We start from the raw sequence: 5,827 nt of genomic DNA on the forward strand, positions 1-5,827 counted from the left end.
CCCAGATGTTCCAAACATCAACTAGACGGAGCTAAAGATTACTAGGCAAAATTGGATATATCAGCTCCAACGGCAACCTTTACGAAGGACCCTCTTGGCAGGACAACATGTTCTCCTCCAGCCATGATTGAAGACCATCACACATGAGGCTCTGGCAATTATCCCCTCTAGGGAAAGTGACCCAGATGTATCTGCCTTTTCCAGTGACTGAGATTTTTTTGGTATTCTTTGCCCTAAATGTTTCTTCCTCCTATGTCCCGGACAATGAGTTTCATTTTTGTCCTTAGACCTTCCTTTGGGAAATTTAAAACTCATAATAATGAATGCCCATTTAAATATTTCTGTCACTCAGAGGGCATCAAAAATCTCCAGCCTGATCCACTGATACTGAAAGACACTTATGAGGCAGGTGGCATCAGAGTCTAAGATATACTACTGGTGCCATGAATATGAAATTACTGTGTCTTCTCCCACTATGGTAGAGAAGCAAAAGAAATAAGGAGAAATTCAATTATCATTCCCATAGTTAGAGGAAATTGTCACAATTTTATCTATGAATGCAGACAAAGCTGACCACTTTCCTAGTGTTTACTTTTCAATTCTGTCTTAATTAAATGTTTTGTTTTGTTTTTAGATTCATATGTCTTTGTTGTGGTCTGACATAAAGAAGCCGTTTGTTGGGACTCAGGACATGGTATGAATAGTTGATTATCTCAATCAGCACACTTAGTTTGGGAAGCAGCTGGAGGATCTGATCTCAGGATGATGTGGGGACCCCTAGAGCACAAAGTTGCACATGTAAAATATTGACCCCAGAAAAGGATGGTTAAGAACTTGCAACTAACAACCACACCACATCCTGTCTAAATATGTTTCTCCTTTTCCGTTGGGTCTCTGCAAGGATAGGATTGTCCTCTGGGTTACTTGAATTCCTCTTAGTTTAGCTATCATTGGCCTTGAAATTCCCTCTTGTTTTTCTTAACTCAATGGGAATAGGGCCTGGTTAGGAGTGTAGTTTAGTGGAAAGAGATATGGCCTTAGAGTGGTCTTTCCTCTGTTACTAACAAACTATGTGATCTTGAGTAGCTCAATAGGGGACTTTTCTTAGTTTTGCTTGCATCCTTGGTTTATTTATTTTATTGTGCTCCCCACCATCCCCCCATAAAACCAGCTTTTAGTTTTACTTATTAGTTCGATGTTTTTTTTACTTTCAATTTTATTTATCTCTCCTTTGGTTTTCATAATTTCTATTTTGGTGTTTAATTGAGTATTTTTAATTTGTTCTTTTTCAAGTTGTTTTTTCATTGCATACCCAATTCATTGATTGTGTCTTTCTCTCTTTTATCGATGTAAGTGTTAGATATACATTTCCTCTAACTACTTGACTACATCCTACAAATTTTTGTATGCTATCTTATTGTTATTATTATCTTTAATAAAAGTACTGATTGTTTCTGTGATTTGTTTTTTCACTCACTTATTCTTTGGGATTACATTATTTAATTTCAAATTAATTTTTTGCCTATGTTTCCAAGGCCCTTTATTGAATGTAATTTTATTGCATTTTGGTACAAAGGGGGTGGATTTAATATTTCTACATTTTTATATTTGTTTTGTGAGGTTTTTATGCCCTAACATATGGTCAGTTTTTGTGAAGATATCATGTACAGCTGAGAAAAAGGCATTATATCTTCTCAAGATATGGAATTTTACCTCTGGATGGGACGTGGATTGGAGGTAGGATGTCTGTGGGTTTAAGGTCTAGACACTGAGGATTGACTAGTATTGGGAAGTCAGGGAGAGCCCAGGCTAGGATAGTATTGGTTCTGGGGTTGGATCTGGTAGGGAGAAGTGGGCAGGGATCTATGTTCTCCTATGCTGGAGGCACAGCACAGAAAGTCAAGGAAGGATAGAACTAGGTGTTTTCTAAGTGGGTCTATGTGATTGAGTAGTGGAAGACAGGTGGGCTGAGCCCTAGAGCCCAGTGCCCATGATTCAGGTGTCAGGTGGGGACAACTTCTTTTCTTCCATGAGCTCTGAGTCTATAGATTGCCCTGTCTGGCAAGATAGCCAAGGAAAATATGTGCAATGAATAAATGAACTAGTAAAAATCTGGCCACTGTGTTAACCCAAGGCTGGAATCTCACACTATTGGCTGAGGGTAGGATCTATACAACTAAGCTTAGGTAAGATTAAGATCACAGGATTTAGAATTGGAAAGGTCCTTAGAGATCAATCTATCTACTCTCCTCACTTTACATATGAAGAAAGTGGGGCCCAGAAATTTACAGTCATTGTGCAAGGAATAGGAAGAACAGAAATTGATCCAAATTGAAAAATTGAGCCAAGCTTTGAATTTTTTCCTTGAAACAAAGACTCAGTGTTATTTTGGTGATGCTTTATAGTCATTAATCATGGAATTTCACAGTCTCTGAAGAATCAGAAGTGTGAGTGACCCTAAAGGTAAGGGAGAAAAGTATGGTGGGAATGTATAGGTTGCCACATATTGCCAGCTGGGGCAGGGCAGGGTGGCATAAAATATACCATTAAACTGAAGCATGTCTGAAAGAAAAAGGAATCAGACTGATTACATAGAGAGAACAAAAGATAACCAATGGATCGTCATAGGTAGCCTGTGTGCTGTATTGGTATCCATGTAATGGCCAAAGGAAAACCCCTAGCATGTTGAGTAGATATCTACCAAGGATTTGTGGGGAGTCATGGGCAAGAGTTGTGCAGGGTGTAAAGCTGTTCATGATTCATGGTCAGCACCATTGGAAATCGTCAGTGCCCATATCAATAAAATCACAGATGATTTCAAGTATAAGGAAATCATGGGACTTAATCAGGTAAGGGTGAGTAGTCCATTTTAGCTTGAGTAGAATGTACATGAAAAGAAACAATGCACAATAAAACTGGAATGGTAGACTAGGGCTAAGTTGAGGAAGGCTTTGAATGCCAAGTTAATTTTTTTACTTTATTCAGAGGAAAATAGGGAAACACTGAAGATAAGAAGTTTGGTACTTCCTGGATAAGTATCTCAGGAATCATAGAATGTCAAAGCTGGAATGGACCTTAAAAATAGGATGTAAGAAATGAGAAGAAACTTAGAATATAGAACATAGGTTGTCAGAGCTGAAAGGAACCATTCCACATAAAATGTCATAGCAGAATAATAAGGTGGAAGGGGGAAACATTATATGGAAGATGTAAATTTAGTACATATATTTGTTTTTAGAGAGGTAGTAGAAAGACAGATACACAAATACATTGTTTTATGTTGGTTTAAACATTCTGGGAAGCAATTCGGAATTATGCTAAGATAGTGACCAAAATGCCTATACACTTCAACCATTCTGGAGATCAATTTAGCATTATACACAAAGGGCTATTAAAGTGTGCATATTCTTTGACCCAGCAACACAACTATTAGGCCTATATCCCCCCAAAATCAAAGAAAACGGACAAGAACCCATTTGCACAGAAATCTTTGTAGTAACTCTTTTTGTGGTGTAAATTAAGGGCTCATCAATTGGGGAATGGCAAACAAGCTGTGATATATGATTATGATGGTATACTATTGTGCTATAAGAAAGGATGAGTTATATGGTTTTAGAAAAACTTGAAAAGACTTATATGAACTGATGCAAAGTGAAGTGAGAAGAACCAGAAGAACATCTGTATGACAATCAACTGTGAAAGATGCAGCTATTCTGTTCAAAACAATGATCCAAGACAATTCCAAAGAACCCATGATGAAAAATGCTCAGATTGAAGCATACTTTTTCACTTTCTTTTTCTTTCTTTTTTATTTGTTTTTGCAATGTAACTAATGTGGAAATATGTTTTGCATGACTCCATATGTATAATTGATATCATATTGCTTGCCTTCTCAATGGGTGGGAGAGGAATAGGAAGGAGGGGGAGAATTTGGAACTCAAAAATGTTAAAAATTAATGTTAAAGATAATGCCTCTACCCTTGAACCAGAAATCCTACTTTTAGACATACTTCAAGAATGTCAAATATAGAGAACACATGAAGTCCCATCTATACTAGAATATTTAAAGTAATATTTTTATAGTATCAACCCTCCCCCCCCCAGGAAATAAAGAAAGTGTAGATTGGAGAGTAATACAACAAAAACAACAACTAGCCTTTTTATAGTGCCTTAACATTTGCAAAGTGCTTTATGAGTATTGTCATTTTTCCCCCCACATCAGCTCTGGAAAGTAAGTGATATTATTATCCTTATATTATAGATAAAGAAATTAAGGCACACCAGACCCAGGGTCAAATAGCTAGTAAGTGTCTGAGGCCAACTTTGAACTCAGGTCTTCTTGAATCCAGGTTCAGTACCCTAGCCACTGGACTACCTAGCTGCTTTTAAAGCCCTACACAACCTGACCCCAAATTACTTTAATTACTTTAATTTCTAACTTTACTGGACATTATTCCCCCACCTGTACTCTATGATCCAACCAGAATGGTCTTCTGTCTGTTCACTCACAAGACCCCATCTGTCATCTCTTTGCCCTTGCAATGACTGTACCACATATCTGAAATGCATTTCCTCTCTCCCTTTAAGAAGGAGCTCAGGTGATATCTTCTGCACAAAGTCTTTCCTGATCACACCAACTGGTAAGGTTCTTCTTCCCAAATTACCTTGTGTATAACTATTTTGTACATATTTTCATATCATTTCATGTTATAATTATGCTGTACACATCTTTATACATATTTGTTATCTGCTCTTCATTAGAATGTAAGTTTCTTATGAGTATGCCTTTCTATTACCTCTAATTTTTCTGAAATTCTACTCAGATCCTTAATTTCTTTTTGATTTGTCTTTGGACTAGATTTTTCTAGGTCTGAAAGGGAAACATAATAAGGTCCCCCAATATTATAGTTTTACTCTATATCTATCCCTCTAATTTTATTCACTTTTTCTTTTAGATATTTAAATGCTATGCTATTTGATACATCTATATTAAATATTAATATTGTTTTGATATATGTAGTATCTTTAAACATAATGTAATTATCTTGCTTATCTCTTTTTATCTTGTCTGTATTTATGATTGCTTCAGCTGGAATCATGATTGATACTCCTGTTTTTTGTTTTTTCTTTTTAATCCAGGAGAAATATAATGGATTTTTCTCCAGACCCTAATTTTAATTCGACATGAATATTAGTGCTTTACATGTGTTTCTTCCAAACAACATATGATTGGGTTCTATTTTCTAAGTCATTCTACTATCCTCCTCTACTTTATGGATGAGTTCATTCTGCTCATGTTCATGGTTATGATTGTTAAATGTGTGTTTTACTCTACCCTATCAACTTGCATTTTTTCTCTCTTTGCTTTTGTCTCCCTCTTTACAAAAAAGATGATAAAAGAGAGATTGCCTGACTTGTAATCTACAAATAAAATAGCCTGCTTCCTCTCTCTTATATCTCTTCTGTTGCCCTGAAACTATCCCTGATCTCAGGTTTTCACTTTCTTCGTTTCCTTTTTGTCCCTCCTTCCCTCCAGCATTTGAATTTATTTTAATTATGACTTTTCTGTTACCTTCTCTTCCTCTTCACTTCTCCCTTATCATTCATTGTCTCTTCCTATTTTTTCTTTTCAGTTGAATGTATTCCTATTCTAAAATCTCTCTCTCTCTCTCTCTCTCTCTCTCTCTCCCTCTCCCAATCTGGTCCTTCTTAGATCTGGGATTAACTTGCCATATAGATCTCTCGTAACCTTGAGCAAGTTACTTAACCCCATTTCTTTCACCTCCTCGCCGTGTCTATCTTTTCTTCTCCCTCTTCTTGTTTCTCC

The sequence above is a fragment of the Petaurus breviceps genome, unplaced genomic scaffold (genome assembly GCF_028583685.1).
Source record: "Petaurus breviceps papuanus isolate PSGF00001 unplaced genomic scaffold, PetGlider_PUasm1.0 227, whole genome shotgun sequence".
Classification (NCBI taxonomy): Eukaryota; Metazoa; Chordata; class Mammalia; order Diprotodontia; family Petauridae; genus Petaurus; species Petaurus breviceps.